Source organism: Bufo bufo, chromosome 3 (assembly GCF_905171765.1).
Source record: "Bufo bufo chromosome 3, aBufBuf1.1, whole genome shotgun sequence".
Taxonomy (NCBI): Eukaryota; Metazoa; Chordata; class Amphibia; order Anura; family Bufonidae; genus Bufo; species Bufo bufo.
In genome coordinates this window covers 523637848-523663281 of record NC_053391.1, presented here as the reverse complement: position 1 = coordinate 523663281, position 25434 = coordinate 523637848, and the positions used below count along the sequence as shown (strand labels likewise).

The 25434-nt window shown below is 45.3% G+C and overlaps 1 long non-coding RNA gene across 1 annotated transcript; it reads left to right on the top strand.

Moving 5' to 3' along the window:
- The first annotated feature begins 5559 nt into the window (after positions 1-5559).
- LOC120993518 lies at positions 5560-23737 on the top strand. The gene is made up of 3 exons (XR_005777291.1): positions 5560-5570; positions 12631-12637; positions 23404-23737. It is a non-coding gene; the product is annotated as an uncharacterized LOC120993518 (long non-coding RNA).
- Positions 23738-25434: the final 1697 nt, after the last annotated feature.

Here is a 25434-nt window from a genome sequence, read left to right as displayed (position 1 = left end):
CCCAGGATGGGAACGGAATGGAATGCATTTTGGAGCTTTCCAGTTACGTTTTGTCCCCATTGACTATGAATTGGGACAAAAGGGAAGTGCTTTTTTTTCCGGTATTAAGACTCCATGACGGATCTCAATACTGGAAAATATTAATGCTAGTGTGAACGTAGCCTAAAACAGTCCATCACTGAGACAGAAATAGTCCGAAATCCTCCCTAAAAAAACACACACAAAAACAACCAACAAACACTTTTGCTTACAGGTGGACTTATTCTGGGTTCTTATTTGATTCTTGCTTGAGAATCCAGCTCCTGTTATGCACTCTACATAACTAGTGAACAATGTAAATTAGATTAATATTAATGAACCATCATGAAAGGGTCACTTAGTTCTTTTTAGAATGTGTTTCATTTCTCAGGTCACAGGACAAGTTTCTTAAATTCCAAAACTGCTAAAATACTAGACTAACTAGTAGTGGCTAGTATTGCCAGGAAAGGACCTAAATGGATCTATAGATCTGGGTAGGTTTGCACCATACTGCTATCCTTAACCTGCTCAGGACCGCCGTACGCAGGATTGCGTCTTTGCGGCGGTCCTGTTACTCTGGGTGGACGCGCCGGTGCGTCCTCTCGCGAGACGCGAGATTTCGGGCAAAGCCGGCCCGTGCATGCGCATCGCGGGCCGGCAAAATTTAAAAGACAAGTTCGTCATCAACCTGCCAGCCAATGATCGTCGCTGGCAGGTTGATGATTTTAAAAAAATCGAATCAGAAGCCATCTAACACATTATATTTATAAATATAATGTGTTAAATGGCTTCTGTGCTCCTCTGCTGGTCCTTTTCGTTGGTTGGTTCCAGCAGAGGAGCACACTGTGAGTACCCACCAACACCACACTTAGCCCCCAGATCACCCTCCATCACCCCAATTAACCCCTTGATCGCCCCTGTCAATCACCTAGTGAAAGGGAAAAAAGTGATCAGTGTAAACTGTCACATTTTTTTTTTTTCACTGGTATTCATTTATAGTTTTAGGATAGTTTAGGTCCCTTGGTTAGGTAGTTAGCGTCGGTTAGCGCCCAGCCCACCGCACCGCAGTCACTGATTCGCTGATCGCGTATCGCTAATCAGCATTTGTGCTTTTATAGTATCTGTAAGTGATCAAAACTGATCACAGTCAGATCTATAATAGTATTAGTGTCACCTTAGCTCACCCTCCACCCAAAACGCAGTGTTTGCTCGATCAAGCCTGATCGGTCGCCCACACGTGCGTTCACCTACGCCCGCCCGCTGCAGTGACAAAATTTTTTTTGATCACTGCACAATCACTTTACAAGCGCTGCGGCGATAAAAAAAATCAGTTTTGATATTTTTTATCAATCGCAGCGGCCTCCGGTACTTCACTACCCTCCCCTTTGTAAGACAGGCTTGCTTTTTTTCTTGGGTAGTCTCAGGGAATACCCCTAAATTTAGTAGTCCAAATGTCAAACAGGGGGTATTCTTCTGAAGAGGCCTACAAGCTTCTGACTCAGTCGGATGAGGAATGGGAACCCTCATTTGACGAATCTAGCGGGTCAGAATATGAACCTGTAGAAAGCAGTGGCAGTCTGACCCAAAGTTCGGACGAGGAGGTTGAGGTCCCTGATAGCACCAGGCATACCCGGCCCCTTGTTGCTAGACCACAGGTTGCGCAGGATCCGTTTCAAGGGCAGCAGAGTGGGGTTGGCGCTGTCGGATTACGTGGTGAGGCATACACCAGCAGCGCAGCCCATCCTGGACCTAGTACCAGCACTGCCGTACAACATGGTGAAGTGTCGAGCACCAGAAGGGCAGTTGAAGCTGGTACGGTGGCACGTGCAATAGTTACCCCGTCGCAGCCACCGCAAAGACAGGCCCGTAGAGCCCCTAGAATCCCTGAGGTGCTGGCAAACCCTGATTGGCAGTCCCCAACTTCAGCCGCACCATTAGTTCCCCCTTTCACCGCCCAGTCTGGAGTTCGGGTTGAGACAGCTCAGATCGGTTCGGCCCTGGGATTTTTTGAGCTGTTCTTAACTGCGGAGCTCTTGGACTTAGTCGTGGCAGAAACAAATCGGTATGCCACTCAATTTATAGCCGCCAACCCGGGAAGCTGTTATGCCCAGTATTTCCAGGGGGAAACCAGTCCAAGTTTCCGAATTTAAATTTTTTCTGGGCCTTCTCCTGAACATGGGTCTAACCAAAAAGCATGAATTGCGGTCATATTGGTCCACGAACCTGATTCATCACATGCCCATGTTCTCTGCTGCTATGTCCAGGACACGTTTTGAGACCATCCTGCGTTTCCTGCACTTTAGCGACAACACAACCTCCCGTCCCAGATGCCACCCAGCTTTTGACCGGCTCCACAAAATTCGGCCCCTCATAGACCACTTCAACCAGAAATTTGCAGATTTGTATACCCCTGAGCAAAACATCTGCGTAGACGAGTCCCTAATACATTTTACCGGGCGACTTGGCTTCAAACAATACATCCCAAGCAAGCGGTATGGGGTCAAATTGTATAAGCTCTGTGAAAGGGCCACAGGCTATACCCACAAATTTCGGATCTATGAGGGAAAAGATCAGACCCTGGAGCCGGTCGGTTGCCCTGACTACCTGGGGAGCAGTGGGAAGACAGTCTGGGACTTGGTGTCACCCTTATTTGGCAAGGGGTACCATCTTTATGTGGACAATTTTTACACAAGTGTGCCCCTCTTCAGGCATTTGTTCCTAGAACAGATTGGCTGCTGTGGCACCGTGCGACCTAGTCACCGGGGCTTCCCCCAACGGCGCGTTACCACCCGTCTTGCAAGGGGGGAGAGGGCTGCCTTGTGTAACAAAGAACTGCTCGCGGTGAAATGGAGAGACAAGCGTGACGTTTAAATGCTCTCCTCCATTCACGCAGACACGACAATCCAAATTGAACGGGCAACCAGTGTCATTGAAAAGCCCCTCTGTGTCCACGACTATAATGCGCTCATGGGAGGGGTGGACTTCAATGACCAGATGTTGGCTCCCTATTTAGTTTCCCGACGCACCAGACGCTGGTATAAGAAGGTGTCTGTATATTTGATTCAATTGGCTGCATATAATAGTTCTGTTCTCTACAGTAAGGCTGGGAGAACAGGATCCTTCCTCAAATTTCAGGAAGAGATCATCGCGAACCTCCTGTATCCAGGAGGTTCCGTGGCCCCAACCACCAGTGTAGTGAGCCGTCTACACGAGCGACATTTCCCCAGTGTCGTTGCTGGTACCTCAAACCGACCTCCAACCCGAAAAAAATGTAGTGTCTGTAGCAGGAGTGGAATAAGGCGTGACACCCGCTATTTCTGTCCTGACTGCTCTGCCCACCCTGCCCTATTCTTTGGAGAGTGTTTCCGGAAGTACCACACACAGGTACACTTAGCATAGGGATTGCATCTCACAGGACAGGCACACAGGGCTATTAGGGCCCTTTCTCTCACAGCTGCTGCAAACCTCTCCTTTCACCTGGGATAAAGTGCATAATGTACTTCGCCACATCTTTGGGCGATTTGCGCTGAGGAGGCGGCGGTGTTCATATGCTTTGGCAAACACTTTGTATATATATATTAAAAAAAATTTAAAAAATCCCGGCAATGATTTATTCATCCACATCAATTGATGTGAATGGAGAAATCTGGTTTGCCAGGGCATACGGGCTAAGTGAGGATAGATGTTGGGCAGAGCTCCTATGTCCTGGCAGACGCCTTTCCCCTCCTTTTTTTTTTTTTGGCAGAGATTTTTTCATCCACATTGATCGATACGAATGAAGAAATCTGTGCTGTTCATTTTTTCTTTCAGCCCAGAGGCTGAACGGAAAAAAAATCTCATTACCAGTATGCTCAATATAAGGAGAATAGCAGAAACTCCTAATGCTGGCCATACATGTAATGATTGCGGAGACCCTCAAATGCCATGGCAGTACAAACACCCCACAAATGACCCCATTTTGGAAAGAAGACACCCCAAGGTATTCACTGAGGGGCATATTGAGTCCATGAATAGAGTTGAGCGAACACCTGGATGTTCGGGTTCGAGAAGTTCGGCCGAACTTCCCGGAAATGTTCGGGTTCGGGATCCGAACCCGAACCGAACTTCGTCCCGAACCCCATTGAAGTCAATGGGGACCCAAACTTTTGGGCACTAAAAAGGCTGTAAAACAGCCCAGGAAAGAGCTAGAGGGCTGCAAAAGGCAGCAACATGTAGGTAAATCCCCTGCAAACAAATGTGGATAGGGAAATGAATTAAAATAAAAATAAAAAAAATAAAAATGACCCAATATCAATTGGACAGAGGTCCCATAGCAGAGAATCTGGCTTCACGTCAGCAGAGAATCAGTCTCTTCATGCCATAGCAAAGAAACTGGCTTCATGTCAGCAGAGAATCAGTCTCTTCATGCCATAGCAGAGAATCTGGCTTCATGTCACCCACCACTGGAACAGGCCACTAACACATATTTAGGCCCCGGCACCCAGACAGAGGAGAGAGGTCCTGTAACAGAGAATCTGGCCTTATGTCAGCACAGAATCTGTCTTCATGTCATAGCAGAGAATCAGGCTTCACGTCACCCACCACTGGAACAGGCCACTGTCACACATTTTGGCCCAGGCACCCAGGCACCCAGGGAGAGGAGAGAGGTCCCGTAACAGAGAATCTGGCCTTATGTCAGCACAGAATCTGTCTTCATGTCATAGCAGAGAATCAGGCTTCACGTCACCCACCACTGGAACAGGCCACTGTCACACATTTAGGCCCAGGCACCCAGGCAGAGGAGAGAGGTCCCGTAACAGAGAATCTGGCCTTATGTCAGCGCAGAATCAGTCTTCATGTCATAGCAGAGAATCAGGCTTCACGTCACCCACCACTGGAACAGGCCACTGTCACACATTTAGGCCCAGGCACCCAGGCAGAGGAGAGAGGTCCCGTAACAGAGAATCTGGCCTTATGTCAGCACAGAATCTGTCTTCATGTCATAGCAGAGAATCAGGCTTCACGTCACCCACCACTGGAACAGGCCACTGTCACACATTTAGGCCCAGGCACCCAGGAAGAGGAGAGAGGTCCCGTAACAGAGAATCTGGCCTTATGTCAGCGCATAATCAGTCTTTATGTCATAGCAGAAAATTAGGCTTCACGTCACCCACCACTGGAACAGGCCACTGTCACACATTTAGGCCCAGGCACCCAGGCAGAGAAGAGAGGTCCCGTAACAGAGAATCTGGCCTTATGTCAGCACAGAATCTGTCTTCATGTCATAGCAGAGAATCAGGCTTCACGTCACCCACCACTGGAACAGGCCACTGTCACATATTTAGGCCCAGGCAGAGGAGAGAGGTCGCGTAACAGAGAATCTGGCTTCATGTCAGCACAGAATAAGTATTCATGTCATAGCAGAGAATCAGGATTCACGTCACCCACCACTGGAACAGGCCACAGTCACACATTTAGGCCCCGGCACCCAGACAGAGGAGAGGTTCATTCAACTTTGGGTTGCCCCGCAATATAATGGTAAAATGAAATTAAAAATAGTATTGAATGAGGAAGTGCCCTGGAGTAGAATAATATATTGTTAAGGGGAGGTAGTTAATATCTAATCTGCACAAGGGATGGACAGGTCCTGTGGGATCCATGCCTGGTTCATTTTTATGAACGTCAGCTTGTCCACATTGGCTGTAGACAGGCGGCTGCGTTTGTCTGTAATGACGCCCCCTGCCGTGCTGAATACACGTTCAGACAAAACGCTGGCCGCCGGGCAGGCCAGCACCTCCAAGGCATAAAAGGCTAGCTCTGGCCACGTGGACAATTTGGAGACCCAGAAGTTGAATGGGGCCGAACCATCAGTCAGTACGTGGAGGGGTGTGCACAGGTACTGTTCCACCATGTTAGTGAAATGTTGCCTCCTGCTAACACGTTCCGTATCAGGTGGTGGTGCAGTTAGCTGTGGCGTGTTGACAAAACTTTTCCACATCTCTGCCATGCTAACCCTGCCCTCAGAGGAGCTGGCCGTGACACAGCTGCGTTGGCGACCTCTTGCTCCTCCTCTGCCTTCGCCTTGGGCTTCCACTGGTTCCCCTGTGACATTTGGGAATGCTCTCAGTAGCGCGTCTACCAACGTGCGCTTGTACTCGCGCATCTTCCTATCACGCTCCAGTGTAGGAAGTAAGGTGGGCACATTGTCTTTGTAGCGGGGATCCAGCAGGGTGGCAACCCAGTAGTCCGCACACGTTAAAATGTGGGCAACTCTGCTGTCGTTGCGCAGGCACTGCAGCATGTAGTCGCTCATGTGTGCCAGGCTGCCCAGAGGTAAGGACAAGCTGTCCTCTGTGGGAGGCGTATCGTCATCGTCCTGTGTTTCCCCCCAGCCACGCACCAATGATGGGCCCGAGCTGCTTTGGGTGCCACCCCGCTGTGAACATGCTTCATCCTCATCCTCCTCCACCTCCTCCTCATCCTCGTCCTCCTCGTCCTCCAGTAGTGGGCCCTGTCTGGCCACATTTGTACCTGGCCTCTGGTGTTGCAAAAAACCTCCCTCTGAGTCACTTCGAAGAGACTGGCCTGAAAGTGCTAAAAATGACCCCTCTTCCTCCTCTTCCTCCTGGGCCACATCCTCTTCCATCATCGCCCTAAGTGTTTTCTCAAGGAGACATAGAAGTGGTATTGTAACGCTGATAACGGCGTCATCGCCACTGGCCATGTTGGTGGAGTACTCGAAACAACGCAACAGGGCACACAGGTCTCGCATGGAGGCCCAGTCATTGGTGGTGAAGTGTGTCTGATCCGCAGTGCGACTGACCCGTGCGTGCTGCAGATGAAACTCCACTATGGCCTGCTGCTGCTCACACAGTCTGTCCAGCATATGCAAGGTGGAGTTCCACCTGGTGGGTACGTCGCATATGAGGCGGTGAGCGGGAAGGCCGAAGTTACGCTGTAGCGCAGACAGGCGAGCAGCGGCAGGGTGTGAACGCCGGAAGCGTGAACAGACGGCCCGCACTTTATGCAGCAGCTCTGACATGTCGGGGTAGTTGTGAATGAACTTCTGCACCACCAAATTCAGCACATGCGCCAGGCAAGGGATGTGCGTCAAACCAGCTAGTCCCAGAGCTGCAACGAGATTTCGCCCATTATCGCACACCACCAGGCCGGGCTTGAGGCTCACCGGCAGCAACCACTCGTCGGTCTGTTGTTCTATACCCCGCCACAACTCCTGTGCGGTGTGGGGCCTGTCCCCCAAACATATGAGTTTCAGAATGGCCTGCTGACGTTTACCCCGGGCTGTGCTGAAGTTGGTGGTGAAGGTGTGTGGCTGACTGGATGAGCAGGTGGAAGAAGAGGAGGAGGAAGCTGAGTAGGAGGAGGAGGAGACAGGAGGCAAAGAATGTTGCCCTGCGATCCTTGGCGGCGGAAGGACGTGCGCCAAACAGCTCTCCGCCTGGGGCCCAGCCGCCACTACATTTACCCAGTGTGCAGTTAGGGAGATATAGCGTCCCTGGCCGTGCTTACTGGTCCACGTATCTGTGGTTAGGTGGACCTTGCCACAGATGGCGTTGCACAGTGCACACTTGATTTTATCAGACACTTGTTTGTGCAGGGAAGGCACGGCTCTCTTGGAGAAGTAGTGGCGGCTGGGAACAACATACTGTGGGACAGCAAGTGACATCAGCTGTTTGAAGCTGTGTGTGTCCACCAGCCTAAATGACAGCATTTCATAGGCCAGTAGTTTAGAAATTCTGGCATTCAGGGCCAGGGATCGAGGGTGGCTAGGTGGGAATTTACGCTTTCTCTCAAATGTTTGTGAGATGGAGAGCTGAACGCTGCCGTGTGACATGGTTAAGATGCTTGGTGACGCAGGTGGTGGTGTTGGTGATACATCCCATGTTTGCTGGGCGGCAGGTGCCAACGTTCCTCCAGAGGCAGAGGCAGAGGAAGAGGCCGAGGCGGCGGCAGCAGCAGCAGAAGAGGCCGAGGCGGCGGTAGCAGCAGCAGAAGAGGCCGAGGCGGCGGCAGCAGCAGAAGAGGCCGAGGCGGCAGCAGCAGAAGAGGTAGCAGGGGGAGCCTGAGTGACTTCCTTGTTTTTAAGGTGTTTACTCCACTGCAGTTCATGCTTTGCATGCAGGTGCCTGGTCATGCAGGTTGTGCTAAGGTTCAGAACGTTAATGCCTCGCTTCAGGCTCTGATGGCACGGCGTGCAAACCACTCGGGTCTTGTCGTCAGCACATTGTTTGAAGAAGTGCCATGCCAGGGAACTCCTTGAAGCTGCCTTTGGGGTGCTCGGTCCAAGATGGCGGCGGTCAGTAGCAGGCGGAGTCTCTTGGCGGCGGGTGTTCTGATTTTGCCCACTGCTCCCTCTTTTGCTACGCTGTTGGCTCGGTCTCACCACTGCCTCTTCCTCCGAACTGTGAAAGTCAGTGGCACGACCTTAATTCCATGTGGGGTTTAGGACCACATCGTCCCCTGCATCGTCTTCCACCCAGTCTTGATCCCTGACCTCCTGTTCAGTCTGCACACTGCAGAAAGACACAGCAGTTGGCACCTGTGTTTCGTCATCATCAGAGACGTGCTGAGGTGGTATTCCCATGTCCTCATCATCAGGAAAAATAAGTGGTTGTGCGTTAGTGCATTCTATCTCTTCCACCCCTGGGGAAGGGCTAGGTGGATGCCCTTGGGAAACCCTGGCAGCAGAGTCTTCAAACAGCATAAGAGACTGCTGCATAACTTGAGGCTCAGACAGTTTCCCTGATATGCATGGGGGTGATGTGACAGACCGATGGGCTTGGTTTTCATGCACCATCTGTGCGCTTTCTGCAGAAGACTGGGTGGGAGATAATGTGAACGTGCTGGATCCACTGTCGGCCACCCAATTGACTAATGCCTGTACCTGCTCAGGCCTTACCATCCTTAGAACGGCATTGGGCCCCACCAAATATCACTGTAAATTCTGCTGGCTACTGGGACATGAGGTAGTTGGTTCACTAGGACGTGTGGCTGTGGCAGAACGGCCACGTTCTCTCCCAGCACCAGAGGATCCACTAACAGCACCACGACCATGTCCACGTCCGCGTACGCGTCCCTTATTAGATGTTTTCCTCATTGTTCCCGTTCACCACAATTTTGAGAATGGCAAATTTGGGAATAGTTTTTCAACCCAGAACAAAAAGTGTGCTTTTACGGTCACTACAAATAACTTGACCAGCTAAAACAGTACAGATTTGGTTGAATAGAAATGTCAGGCCTGGTTTTTTTTTTGCGCTGTGTGACAGGTATAGGTTTAATCACAGAATTAGACTTCTATCTGCACGGTAGCGTGTGTCTTAGGTTTTTATGAATGACACTATCAGCACCTTCAATGTAAGATATCCTTTTTGGGATAGATTTCAAGTAGGCCTCATATACCAGAAACTAGTTATTTTGAGAATGGCAAATTTGGGAATAGTTTTTCAACCCTTAACAAAAAGTGTGCTTTTACGGTCACTACAAATAACTTGACCAGCTAAAACAGTACAGATTTGGTTGAATAGAAATGTCAGGTCTATTTTTTAGGCGCTGGGTGACAGGCTCAACTTGCCCCTCATGTAGTATATGGCCAAAAAATTAACCAGACTGTTGATGGTTAAATGCACTTCGGTGACACAGGCTCAGCCTGCAGCTGATGTAGTATATGGCCAAAAAATAACCAGACTGTTGATGGTTAAATGCACTTCCGTGACACAGGCTCAGCCTGCAGCTGATGTAGGATATAGCACAAAATAACCACACTATTGATGGTTAAATACACTTGGTGATAGCTTGTGCTGGCGCACCACAAGTCACAAAATGGCTGCCGATCACCCCAGAAAAAAGTGATCTAAAAACGCTCTGGGCAGCCTCAAAAAAGTGAGCAAGTCGATATTAGCACTTCAATGATCCACAGCTGCAGATCGATCACAGAATGAAGTCTTTTGGAGGAGTTAATCTGCCTAATCTCGCCCTAACGTCGCAGCTGCAACCTCTCCCTATGCTTGAATCAGCAGAGTGACGTGCAGCGCTACGTGACCCAAGCTTATATAGAGGCTGGGTCACATGCTGCACTGGCCAATCACAGCCATGCCAATAGTAGGCAAGGCTGTGATGGCCTTTTGGGGCAAGTTATATGACGCTTGTTGATTGGCTGCTTTGCAGCCTTTCAAAAAGCGCCAAGAAAGCGCCGAACACCGAACCCGGACTTTTACGAAAATGTTTGGGTTCGGGTCCGTGTCACGGACACCCCAAAATTCGGTACGAACCCGAACTATACAGTTCGGGTTCGCTCATCCCTATCCATGAAAGATTGAAATTTTTGTCCCAAGTTAGCGGAAAGGGAGAAAAAAACATCATATTCCGCTAACTTGTGACAAAAAATAAAAAATTCTAGGAACTCGCCATGCCCCTCACGGAATACCTTGGGGTGTCTTCTTTCCAAAAATGGGGTCACTTGTGGGGTAGTTATACTGCCCTGGCATTTTAGGGGCCCAAATGCGTGCAAAGTAGTTTGAAATCAAAATCTGTAAAAAATGACCGGTGAAATCCGAAAGGTGCTCTTTGGAATGTTGGCCCCTTTGCCCACCTAGGCTGCAAAAAAGTGTCACACATGTGGTATTTCCGTACTCAGGAGAAGTTGGGCAATGTGTTTTGGGGTGTCATTTTACATCTACCCATGCTGGGTGAGATAAATATCTTGGTCAAATGCCAACTTTGTATAAAAAAATGGGAAAAGTTGTCATTTGCCAAGATATTTCTCTCACCCAGCATGGGTATATGTAAAATGACACCCCAAAACACATTTCCCAACTTCTCCTGAGTACGGCAATACCACATGTGACACTTTTTTGCAGCCTAGGTGGGCAAAGGGGCCCACATTCCAAAGAGCACCTTTCGGATATCACCGGCCATTTTTTACAGATTTTGATTTCAAACTACTTTGCACGCATTTGGGCCCCTAAAATGCCAGGGCAGTATAACTACCCCACAAGTGACCCCATTTTGGAAAGAAGACACCCCAAGGTATTTCGTGATGGGCATAGTGAGTTCATGGAAGTTTTTATTTTTTGTCACAAGTTAGTGGAATATGAGACTTTGTAAGAAAAAAATAATAATAAATCATCATTTTCCGCTAACTTGTGGCAAAAAATAAAAAGTTCTATGAACTCACTATGCCCATCAGCGCATACCTTAGGGTGTCTACTTTCCGAAATGGGTTCATTTGTGGGGTGTTTGTACTGTCTGGCCATTGTAGAACCTCAGGAAACATGACAGGTGCTCAGAAAGTCAGAGCTGCTTCAAAAAGCGGAAATTCACATTTTTGTACCATAGTTTGTAAACGCTATAACTTTTACCCAAACCATTTTTTTTTTTTACCCAAATTTTTTTTTTTATCAAAGACATGTATAACAATAAATTTAGAGAAAAATTAGTTTTTTTTGCAAAATTTTACAACTGAAAGTGAAAAATGTCATTTTTTTGCAAAAATTTCGTTAAATTTCGATTAATAACAAAAAAAGTAAAAATGTCAGCAGCAATGAAATACCACCAAATGAAAGCTCTATTAGTGAGAAGAAAAGGAGGTAAAATTCATTTGGGTGGTAAGTTGCATGACCGAGCAATAAACGGTGAAAGTAGTGTAGTGCAGAAGTTTAAAAAGTGGCCTGGTCATTAAGGGTGTTTAAGCTAGGGGGGCTGAGGTGGTTAAATAATTTTTTTCAAATTCGTATATGATAGTGGTCCACAAGCCACCCTCATGGCTAGTTCACACAGATTTTTTGACACTAATCTTTGAGTGTTTCTGCCTCAAAATTAGCTCCAAAAAACATCTTAGAACATTCATTTCAATGGGAAACAGCACTTGATTTTTTTTTTCACATAGAAAAAAGAAGTGTGGAAAAAAATGAGAAGCATGCCGTATCTTGGGGCAGAATCCGCACTGAATATCCCATTGACATGAATGGGAAACATAAAAAAGCTCTGTACATGTCCATATAATTCCGGTGTGTTTTCTTTGCAGTTTTTGTTGTAGATCCGCACCAAAAACCTCAAGCTGAAAATGCAGTTGTGTCTTGAAGTAAACAATCATTGGCTTTAAAAAAAATATATAAAAAATTTCACATAAAAGTGCTGACAATAAATTAATTCTGTGCTGAATTTTGCAGGCAGATTGTTGCCAGTATTATACACATTATTTGGGTTGGACATGTGTCTTTACAGAAATCAGTTTTATATTCAATTTAGAACAGGATCTCTGGTTTGTTCCTCTTATCAGGGATAAGAGGAAGCTTTACTTTACTAGGTGTTTAAAAATAACACATTTCAAACATGGTAAAAAAAAATATGTTTGTGTTTTTAAAACTGTATTTTCAATGTGATAAAATCTATGAAAGAAGAAAGAATCTTATTGAAATCCAGATGACAACTCCACTGCATGTTTTTTTTTTCTCACATTCATAGTAGGTACACCCAAGATGCTTACTAATGCAGAGAAGAGCAGCATATAAAACATCCATCCAGTATATTAAAGGGGCTGTCTGACATTTTCTAAAATCAACAGTGGAGCAGCTGCAATGAGCAGGACACTGGGTCAGTGGGGATGCTATGCAGTGGGTCAGTTTATATGTGTAATAGTTCGTGGTGCCAATTGCAGCTTGCGCAGGTACTGTAGCAGGGCCCTTTAAGATGTTATAGCTCACGTACCAGGTGAGGAATGCCAGAGGGGGATAATGTCTCTGTGTAGTGTCAACGGTGTCTCCTACCTTGGTACGGCTGGACTCCTGTATCCTGGCTCACATGCAATAAATTGAGTGTGGTTAGCACTACAGGAGTAATTGAGGAATAATTGAAATCCAAACAGATAATAGGGTCCAACTTGTCTTTACTTGGTGTTATGCAGCTTTGATCCATACAGGTACAGCAATAGTCTAGGATCCCAACAGGTAGTGGCAATATGTGGCAGGAATTTATATCTATTCTGCTTCTTGTACATACGCCTAGTAGAATCTGGCAGGTATCTATCTTCTGCTCTGTCTTTAGTCTGCTTGATATGGGTCTGACTAGCTGATGAGGTACTTATCTTCTCTTTGTCTTTAGATCTGTACTTACAGAACTGCTCGCAGGGAATGATGTTGTCTTCCTGGAGATCTATATGTCTGTGAAGAGCTGCTTTCCTTGTCCACCAGCTGAGGTAGGGGACTCAGGCTGGGAAGGTTGATCTTGGGCCTCAGCCGAGGCTTGGATCCTAGGTTGGGATCCCTGTTTCTGGGAGCTCCTACTAACACAGCCTACCCCAACAGGGGGGTGGCTCACACTGCCTAGAACTTTCCTTCCTCCCCCTGAAGTAGGATGTGGGAACAGTCCACTCCTCCTCAGAAAGGGGGGAGCTATCCTGGAATGGTCTATTCCAGCCTAGAAGCTAACTCTGACCTGCTGCATACTGCTGCCACCTGCTGGTGTACATTGGGAATTACAGCAAATATATAAAATACAGGCATAGAAATATATATATAAAGGCAAATGCACAGTTATGTTACACTAGATGACAATACATTCACACTTAACATTATGAAGCAGGGTGAAAGAAGTGTAGTGACATACTTCAGGATGTTACACAGCCAGGCTTACAATACAAAAAAAAACTGAAAAAAAAAAAACCTCACAAGCTTAAAAGCTATGTACATCTTCAGAGGCAATTTATTTATGATTCCATTTTATTTATTTTGGGCTAAAAATCATTTTTTCAATTGGTCTTTGTAACAAAAAATATATATATTTTCATTATTCTCTTTTTATTGAAATTAATATTTCCAAACTATAAATTGCTCCCATTCTCATCAAAGTAATATAAAATCCCTTTAAACGACGCCATGTCCATCTGATAGTGATAACTATGTGAATGACTAGGACATTCTGAGAAGAAACCTGTATCAGTTACAGGGGCAAAAGCATCTAAGCAGGACTATTTTGCTTGTTACTTTATTAACCGAACCAAAAATAAAAAATAAACTTCAGCTTCAGATAGGAAGCCATTCCTGGGATTCCCAGGCGGGCGGGGTGTGGACACACTTAATCATAATAAAAAAAAAAGGAAAAATGTGACCAAAAAGCAACAATACATTTTTTATTCAGCAACTCCGATTCTGGTATTGTGGCTGCAGGGTGCAAGAGTGCAGTGTTCAGCTGCCAGTTAATGTTAAATCTTGGATCCTCTTTGGCTGTTAGGGCTCAAAATCAGAATAGCCTTTCCACATTAGGGTAAACTTTGCACACAAAATATAAATTCTGAATTATGCACTTCTGCACCCTGCAGCCACAATACCAAAATCGGAGTTGCTGAATACCGCAATCTATTACCCGATATAAACTACCAGTCGGTGAGTGATATATCCGAGCGGAAGCCTCCTGATGGCCAAATAGGTGCTACATTGGATATAACACTGATTCAACGAACGTAACAACAAACTAGTACGACAGTTATCTTATATGGCAGGACGCAATAGACATATGTGTGCAGTAGCTGCCTTATGGCTATAACGCCAAAGTGACTACAAACAGCACAACACCACAAGCACGTGGCTGACTAAACTTTCTATTACTGTAAGCGCACAATCTACACCTATAAGGCCAACTTTGATATGATAGAAATTTACAATTACCAGCTATAACAATATCCTACTCCCATAACAAATCAATATTCAAGATATTATCAACAATAATACTATATGAATATCCAGTAACCTATTGGACATATTTTTAAGAGAGGATATCTATTTGGTCTATGAACTGACTTTGCAGTTGATGAACTAAACATTTTTGGATCATGCACTGAACATGAATTGAATATCTTTTAACATATATCTTGTATATTTTTATCTTTTTTTGATTTACTGTATGAATTGATCATTTTACTATTTGTACCGAACATTATATATTGATTGTTTGATTATTATTATGATGAATAACAATATGTATTAAATTGGGGCCCTATCAGGAATTATCAAACAATCAAGTACATGTAGTAGGTTTAATTATATTTTGTATATATTGTATTGTATATATTTTTGTAATAAAGTTTTGGAAGACTATACTGCCATATAAGCTATACTTTTTCAGTAAAGAGGTGTGCCTTTCACTTAGCAGCTTTACACCATTTTACTATATTGGCCTGGGTGTGCCAGTGGATAGTGCACCCTCCTTTTATCCATAGAGAAAGAGGGGTGAGCCATTTTACAGTATATTATTCCTAAATTACTGAAAGGTCATAATCAATTTCAAGCCACAGTGAGCTACAATGAGTGCTTATAAGGTCAGAGATTAGAGATAAGGAGCCCATCAGTTGTGATGGACGAACATCGGCCGGGATGGTTCAAAACGAGATCCCGATCAAATGTTCGTGAACCGCAAGTTTGCAGCGGGCCCCATTCACTTTAATGGCAGGCGAACCTGAAAAACCTTCAGCTCATATTTGCAGCCAACAAACACTTAGTAGAAGACTACAAATAGTCCCACAACATGGACAGTGACAAATTAGAGGGGGATTAATGATAAAAATTCCAACAAAAAATATGTATCTTAATCAGGGGACATTTTTATGCATCCTAAAGGGAAATTCTCTGAAATGTGTCCTGTTGTAGCCTAGAAATTTTTTATTTTAGGTCACGGTAGTAGGGGCCTTTAAAATTAGGCATTCACCGGACATTAAATAAATTCTGATTATGTGAATTGAGGTACATTATGTGGTCAATGGATGAAAATTTTACTGTAGGCCACTGGACTACAGGCCCCAAACATTAGGCATTCACCAGACAGAAAAGATCCAGTGATTATGTGGCCGGAGGTATATTACACAGTCAATAGATATCAATTTTACTGCAGGCGAGTACAAATACAGGTTAAATACATATGTTTAAAAGAACTAAAAATATAAAATTGGATTAAAAACATAGCTAACGAAATCCCCCCTCATGAAAAAACTCCTAATGATAATAGTTGAAATTTCGATAACACGTGGTCGTCACTGGTGTTGAATTCCTCCGAGGCTACAACAATTATTAATTCAGCGTACATAAAAGAACAAGTAAGTATGTGGCTGGAGGTAGATTATACAGTCATTGGATATTAATTTTACAGCAGGCCAGTGTATTACAGGTCCCAAAAATTATGCATTCAGCGTACATGAAAGAACGAGAATGGGGCTAAAGGTAGATTACACGGTCATTGGATATCAATTTTCCCCAAAATTATGCGTTCAGCGTACATAAAAGTAAGTATGTGGCTGGAGGTCTATTAGATGGTCAATGGATATCAATTTTACTGAAGGCCAGTACAAATACAGGTCAAATACATATGTTTAAAGAACTAAAAATATAAAATTGGATTAAAAACATGGCTAACGAAATACCCCCTTTTGAAAAAAAACCCTAATGATAATAGTTGAAACACATGGTCGTCACAGGAGTTGAATTCCTCGGAGACCCAAAACATTAGGCATTCAATGGACAGAAAAGGCCTTTTATGCCGCTGTATTTACCTAAGACAGGGACTGATATTTGTTCAGTGTGGTGGCAGATATGTGTGGGCTGGCATAAGGAAATTAAATTAAACGTGGTCGTCACAGGTGTTGAATTCCTTTGAGATCCATGCCTCATTAATTTTTAGAAATGTGAGGTAGTTCACACTTTCGTGAGCTAGGCGAGTGCGCTTATCGGTCACGACACCCCCAGCTGTGCTGAACTTCCTTTAGCACAGAACACTGGACAACAGTTCCACTAACAATTGTGCCAGCTCTGGCCACAGGTCAAGCGTGCACATCCAGTAGTCCAGGGGTTCCTCGCTTCTTAGAGCATCCACATCGACAGTTAACCCTATGTAGTTAGACACCTGTTGGTCTAGGCATTTCCTGAGGCTGGATCCGGGAGGCGGCTGTCGATGGGTTGGCTGCAAGAATGATCTCATATCTGAAGTGACCAACACATCTTCAACCGCCCTCTTCCTGCATGCGCTGTTAGATTGGTACTCGCAACTGTTTCTCTGTGAGTAGAAATTCCTCTGCTAGTGCCCACAAAAGCAGAATGCAGCATTTCTCGAAGCGAGGCCTGGAAGTGCTACATTCTGCCAGCCCTCTGTGATGGTAGTAACATGTCTGCCATTTTGTGTTTTTACCGGGGGTCTAAGTACGTTGCCACCCATTACTGGTCCTTGCCATTTATGCTTTTTTACACGGGGGTCCCTCTACAAACACTGGAGCATGAAAGCCCCCATTTGCACTAAACTGGAAGCGGTGGAGTAGCCTGGCTCCTGCTCATTGTCCAGGATAATGTCGTCTTTGGTCTCCTCCCCCCAGCCACGGACAACACCAGGGATCCCAGAAATGTTTAAAGTCCCCCTCAAATCCTGCTTTTCTTGCTCCTACTCCTTGTCCTCCCCCCAGCCACCATCCCAGAAAAGTTTAAAGCATGCTCTTCTTGCTCCTCCTCCGCCCCGGCAACATCCTCCTCTGACTCCTCTTTAGACTCCTGTTGACTTGTCTCAGATGGAGTAGCCCCCCCTGGGAATTCATCCAGCATTGCGATTCCTCATCTTCCTGCTCCTGCTCCACGACGGCTTGATCAATAACACAACGCAATGCATGCTCCAGAAAGAAGACGTAAGGTACGATGTCACTGATGGTGCCATGGCTGCGACTGACCAGTTTGGTAATCTCATCAAATGTAAGTCGTTAAGTCTGCATGTTTCTGCTGGAATAGCATATCAAGCATATACATGGTGGAGTTCCAGCACGTCGGACAGTCAAAAATCAGACATCTGTCACCGCTGAACTTCAGCAAGGCCAGAGATTTTCCAAGCCTGCCGCAAGTTGTCCTGGACCCCGGGGTATTTGGAAACGAATGGCTGCACGACTAAGTTCAGGACATGTGCCATGCTCGGCACGTGTGTCATTTTGCCATGTTTCAGCCCGCTCAGCAGATTGGTACCGTTGTCGTACACCAATTTACCTAATGTCAAATTGAGCGGGGTTAGCCACTGATCGGTCTGTGACCGCAAAGTTGAAAGGAGTGCAGGACCAGTGTGGCTCTTGGCTTCCAGGCACAACAGCTGAAGCACAGCATGGCAATGTCTCACCTGGCACGTTGAATAGGTTCTGGGGAGCTTGGGGGGCACAGCGGAAGAGGCGGTAGCAGTTGAAAAGGAGGAGTCAGCCAAGGAGGAGACGGATGATGGAGTAAGAGGAGAAGTAGAGGCAGGCCTGCATGCAATCGGTGGTGGTAACACCAAATCCACCCGGCTGCCACGGGTGGCATGCTTGATGGCCGTCAGAAAGTTCACCCAGTGGGCAGTAAAAGTTATGTACCTTCCCTGCCCGTGTTTGCTAGACCACGTGTCTGTGGTCAGCTGTATCTTGGCACCGACACCGTGTGCCAGAGATACATTCACTTGCCGCTGACCGTGGCCATATAGCTCCGGGATGCCCTTCTGGGAGAAATATTTCCTTCTGGGTACCTTCCATTGTGGTGTGCCAATGGCCACAAATTTTCTAAAGGCCTCCGAGTACACCAATTTATATGGCAGTAGTTGGTGGGCTAGCAGTTCCGACAAGCCGACGGTCAGCCTATGGGCAAGAGGGTCATCATCTTTTTACGTTTGAACATTTGGACCACAGATGCCTTCCTTTTTACAGATGAACGTGATGATGGCACGGTGGAAGGTGGGGTGGAGGACAAATGGGAGGAGAGAGAAGAAGGAAAGAAGAAAAGGCAGGACGTGGAGCACCAAGAGTGTGTCTTTGTGTGTTCTGACGGTGATGCTCCCATTGGGCTCGGTGATGGGATGCCAAATGCGACCTTAAGGCGGTTGTCCCTAGGTGAGTGTTGGGCTTACCATGACGTATGCATTGACAGCACTGGCTGTATATGTCAACACTATTGTCAGCAGTGGATAAGTTAAAAAAAAGCCCACACTGCAGAGCCAAGTGCTGGTGTTCTGGGAGCAACAGATGTGATCGTGCTTGGTGGATGGCTCATTCCAGATACATAAGCAGTCTGCTTTTTGCCTCCTGTGCACTGTAAGTTCTACCTGCTTCTTCTCCTTCTCCCTATCTGCTGCTCCGTCTCTCCCTCTGAACTCCCCTCCTCTTCCTCTCTTGTGGGCACCCACGTGACGTTCATAGACACATCATTATTTCCCCCTTCACAACTACTGACATTAGAGATCTCGGAGTAGGCATCAACAGCGTGGACCACCCTCCTTGGGCTGATCTGGGTTCTGTCGTCATACTGCTGCGTGGCAACCATTGATACCTACTCTTCCTGATTTAATGCCAAGAATGGCTGAGCATCGGTAATGTCTTGTAATGGATGTGAAAATAATTCCTCTGACTTGAGCGGAGGGGATATGGTGGTGGTGGTGTCTTTGGGGGTGCACACAGCAGAGAGTGAAGAGAGTGCAGATAGCGAAGATGAGGAGGGTGCAGAAGCGGAAGGCTGAGTGAGCCACTCAACCAAGTCTGGTGCGTTCTTTGACGTAATCGCACGCACCTTCTGCAAATTTCCCACTTAGGCTCCGGCCTGGTGCACCTGCCCGACCCCTACCACCCCTGCCTCTTCCTCTACTGGTCATTTTCAAAATGACCCTGTGACAAAAGTCCCTATAGAAGAGCAGAATTTGTGGAAGAAGGTATATCACACCCCTGCTTCAATCACTTTATTTGGGGGGCATCTGGTATATCACACCAGTAGAAATTATTTGTTCCAATGTCGTTTGTCACTATCTGTAGCTGAGGTAACGCAGCAAAACCACAAACCAATGCTGCACTACCCAAATGCACTATATAGAAAGAATATAATTGGTATATAACACCACTGCTTCAATTATTATTATTTTTTTGCGGGGGGCAACTGGTATAACACACGAGTAGAAATTATTTGTTCCAATGGCGTTTGTCACTATCTGCAGCTGCGTTAACGCAGCAAAACCGCAAAATGAATGATGCACTACCTAAATGCACTTTATAGAAAGTATATTATTGGTATATAACACCCCTGCTTCAATCAGTTTTTTTGGGGGGCAACTATATCACACCAGTAGAATTTATTTGTTCCAATAGCGTTTGGCACTCTGTGGAGCTGCAGTATCCTAGCAGAACCGCACACAACTGCTGCACAATACAAATGTACTATAATATATTTTCTGTTAGAAAATATATTATAATTATATTACACCCCTCAGTAAGTCACACCTATCGATAGCACACCTATACCAGTCCTTGAAAGGACTTTTGTGGCCCTATTAGCTAGCGTTTGGTGTCCCTAACAGTCTGTCCCTGCTCCACACAGCGACCTCTCCCTACATTGGCAAAAGACTGAATATAAAATGGTGGCCAGGTCGGGTTTATTTTTAAGGTAGGGGGTATGTCCATGTGCTGAAACGTCTCAATTGGCTGTCCTGTACCACCTGATGCATGTGTCATGGATCAAAGTTCTTCACAATGTAAAATAATATTTTGCCGGCGGACATCTCCATATTTTCACCTGTTCGGCGTACGTGAACGAGCAAAGTTTGCCGCAAAACGACGCGAACCGCAAGGCCATCTCTACCCATCAGGTGAGTTGGCTAATGGATCAGATAGAAAATTTAGATCCTGCTACTATAGAAACTCAGTCCTGTACATAGAAAATGGCTCCATATATTATTTTTTTAAAGACCAATTTAAAAAGTGATATTTAGCTCAAAATGAGTACAAAGCAATAATAATAATAATAATAATAATAATACAATTTCCCCAAAAGTGTACATAGCCTTTAAGTGTTTCATTCCTATGGTCTTCTGGACACCATCAAATAGATAGTCATGTCTATAGGTCATGTGACTACTTAACTAATCACTGGCCTAAGTAGCCATGGTCATTCAGCAGTGTACTGAGGAGACATGGGAATGAAGGACATTATTTCATCACTTCTGGTCCAACAGAAGCTAAAAGTCCTAGTACTGGATATTTACCACTGGAACAGAGGGATCTTTAGCAGGTGAGATAAGGTTTGTTCTCTGGTTTATACACCTGGCTGCAATCCTGTGGGTTTTAACCAAATCAGATAACCCCTTTAGGAGAGATTACATCAAAGCATGACATATGTAAAAATACATTCTCTGTAGATAATTGCAGATTGTAAAAAAAATGAGGTCTCACTGCTACTCATAACAAAGTATGCTAGTTATTGTGCATAATTGTGCATATTTGCATAATTAATACAACCCAGAGAATATTAGATTATAGTTCTTTACAATGTTTGTAAATTGTAATGACTAATTTTACAATTTATATATCAATTTTGTTCTCTTCACTCAGCAAGTGAATATTTCTGTATGTTCTAACTAATTACCAAAATGAATTGTAACTGTATTATTATGATAAAACACCTTATTACCGTATGCAGAAAATGGTAGAATATAAATCTGAAGAAAACCTGGGAAGATAAATTGTAAGTCTACTAATGCAGATTCTGGAGTTTCACTGATTTCCTCAAGAGTAAATAGCTATTTGCTAAACAAGATTTCATACATTGAGATCATAAGAGTAATTGCACCCTTGTGTATATGTGTAATGTCTTTTCAGTTACATTATGTCTTCTGAATACTATTAAAATAAAATCATAATTTTTACTTTGTTATATAATGGGTTTGTCTATTTCATGTTAGAGCAGACAATGTGCATATCAATTATGCCTTCACAGACTGTTACTATACCATAAATGTTTAACTCTTTTTGTTGGGTAAGAAGAGTGCCCACAGTCAATAACCCACACCATCAGTTCCCTAAGACAGCTAAATACACTAAGTGGTAAGCTAGTGATTGCATTGTCAGCAACTTGGCCAGGTGGAGAGTTGTCAACTTGGCTATGCAGAGCAGGGACGTGCACACATAGGGCTAAAAGAGGGCTGGAGCCTCTGCCCCCTTCTGCCCCCTTCTGCCCCTTTAATGCCCTTTTTTTTATGTTGTCCCAAGCCAAACCGACCCACTACAATCGCGCTGCCCTGTGAGGGCAATTACCCCTGCGTCTATGATTATGGGTTCCGAATTCAAATAGCGTAATGTGCACATTGAAGGCTGATACACGCAATGGTTGTAATCATTAATCTACTTTATTGTAACATTAGCAGACAATCTTATACCATAATTATTGGTAGACGCCCAACAGCCGTGCAGCACATAAACCACAAAGACAGAAGAAATGAAAAACCTCTTTATCAGAAAGAGGATCTTAAACTTAGAACAGCAGAAACTAGCATTTATAGAAATAGAACAGGAAGGGGGGGGGGGAGCTGGGTTGTCAGCTGAATTCCCCCCAGCATGCCTGCAAAGAGCTGAAACTTGTCTAAAATTTGAATAACCTCTGATTGAACTCTGGTTCAGATAGATATAGGATATACAAGATGGAGTTCTATCTCTCACAATTCCATTTTGAGAAATCTGTGAACTGTTACCGCCCAAAGGTACTTCCGAACAAGCTAATCCTATTCTGCCCTAAGGATTCCCTTCAGGGGGAACAGTACCACAGATACTCTCAATAATCTCGATATTGTTTCCACTTCTTATAAACTTTATTAATAAACATATCTATGTCGGAATGGGGTATTATAAAGGTTGCAGGAGTAAGCCGGGCGATTGTACATAAACCAGTGACATTTCTGAGCAACCACTTGTATGGCTTATGCCCACAGACCAGGAATATATCTTCTGGGACTGCAACCACCGTACTATTAAACAACTGAGTTATCAATTTGGCCAGTCGGACACCTTCTGCCAGTTTTGGTCCCTTTTCCTGACCCTCTGAGGAGTTAAAGGTTATTCCAGCAATTAAATCAACTAAGGTACGGTTGTTGCAGGCCAGATTCTTACCCTTTACAGGCTCTATACCAACACACTGCACCAGGCTGTTTGAATTAGAGTCATTGCAGCCGAATTTATCATGAGGACTAAAAGACATACCTTTCGACCGTATTTTCAAACAATAACAGTGTGTCCAACTTGGAAAGCATGACACATTGCACCACATGTTCTCGTTCCAGGGGGTAGAGCTATAATCAACTGGTGGCACTGATCTGTTTACCATGAGCCAGGGGGGCTCAGCCCATCCTGCAACAGGTAAGGGTACCTCCCTGTTTTTAGTTTGGACTTAACCTGCTTCATGCTTATGAAAAAGATAGTAGAGTTGGCCAGTTCAGTCAATTCAGAAAAACTGAGGGGCACGGCGAAATAGGGCATACTGGCTGAACTCAGAGGACTGTGAGTACAGATCCAAAAGTCTATCACTTTTCATTCATTCCTTCAAACAGCACCTGATGGTGCTGTATTGAAGCATTGTCCCATTCATCGATCAGTGGAAGAAACACTGCTGACACGCTCAGGGTCAGAGCCACTGTCTGCAGAAGGACCTTCATCCTGTGGTTCCAAGACTTTCTTGCAGTGAGAAGCGTGTATCCTGTTGGGTTTTCCTTCAACCTTTACAGCGGTGTGGGTGGTTAACAGTACTTGAAAAGGACCATCAAATCTTGGAACTAGTCCTTTTCTCACATGCACTTTTATCACCACCCAGTCTCTGGGCTGCAAGTTGTGAGTTCCTTCTACTGAGTCAGGATCTGCAAGTGAAGCAAACACCTATTTATGCGTGTATTCTAGCCTTTTTGTTAGAGCCCGTATGTAACTGGTCAGACTGTCATTATTTATCTGCAGCTGCTGGGGAAAGTACAACCCCTCTTCAGACATGTGGTGAGGCTCCAGGACGCCGACAGGGGTTACCTCAGGTTTCCAAGGCTTCACTGTTGCCTCTTTTGCAGCCCCATCTGCCCTGTTGTTGCCCCTAGCCTCACGGGTTTGTTGTCTGGTATGTGCCTTAACCTTGACAATGGCTACTTCCTCTGGAAGCAGTAGTGAGTTCATTAGTTCAAACACTGAGTCTTTGTTTTTGATGGGCTGACCTGCAGAGGTTAGAAAGTCTCTAGCCCGCCATATGGGTCCATAGTCATGTGCAATACCAAAACCATACCTTAAATCTGTATAGATTTTTACCTTCTTCCCCTCAGCTAATTTACACGCCTCAGTGAGTGCCTTCAGCTCTGCCTCCTGTGAGACATGTGCAGAGGGAGTGGTTCAGCAATGGCTACCTCATGCTGTGTGACCACTGCATATCCAATGTGGAACCGGCCATCCTCTCCCATATTCCTGCTTCCATCTACAAAACACTCAAAATCAGGGTTATCAAGAGGTTTTCATGAGAAAATCCAGAAGTTTCTTGTTGCATCAACTGTATACAATCATGAGGAGCATTTTCAGCTAAATCAGACAAAAGGCTACCTGTGCTACCCTCCCCCATTTCTGAATCTCTAATTGGTAACAAAGTAGCAGGATTCAGAGTAGTACATCTTTTGAAATAAATGAGGAGTGCACATTGGAGTCTGAGTTGTCTAGCCATAGAAATATGTTTTGGTTGCACTTGTGTGAGTATGTCCTGTATGTTTCCACCCCACTCCCCCCTTCCCCCGCCGCCCAGCACTTCCTGAAACTCAAACTGATTGCTAAAGAGGAAATTGTGGGGAAGGGGGTGCGTGTGGGTGCTATGTATACACAGAAACTGCCATGTCTTCACAGCTGCTCATTCATTAATTTCATTGCGCTGCCGCAACTGCCCTGACACAGGAGGGGGCGCCGTGGGCAACAGGGTCTAACCTGGCTGTGACCCTGAATTTCAGAACAGGACAAGTTAAATTCCTCATCATATTTGGGAATACTCACGGCTGGGGCTGAGGTTATGCACATCTTCATTGTATAAAAATTATTCACTTCTGTCAGGTGAAATGGGTCAGATAACAGACAATCACACAGAGGCTGCATTAACATGGAGGCATGTCTAATCCAGGGGCAACAGTATGACACCAGCCCCAAAAATACCCTTAGGTTTTGTGCTCCTTTGGGCACTTGAATCCTTTCAATAGCCTCTCTTCTATCTGGGGTTTTCAAAATTGTCACCTTGTTAACTTCTCTAGGAACATGAACTATCCTGTAACTGACAGGCAGCCCCTTAACTGGGTTTCTTCTTTAGTAACAATTGGGTAACAACCATACTTATCTTTAGTTTAACCGGCTCAGATTCACGCACAAAAACTGTTTCTCCCATAAATCCCACAGCTGGTACATAACAAGGGGTTAATTGATAAGGCTGCAAGAAACTCTTTCCTACTCTCTCTCACTATTTGTCTGGAAGTTTTCCTCTTCTGCTCCTCTGACTTATTTGGTATGGTCACCATGGTCTCTCTCAGTCCAATCCCAGGATTTGGGTCTGGCTCACAAGGCACTGGCTTACATAATTTACCGGCCGGCTTCCCCTAGATCCTCCTCCCACGGATCATAATCCTTCTGGT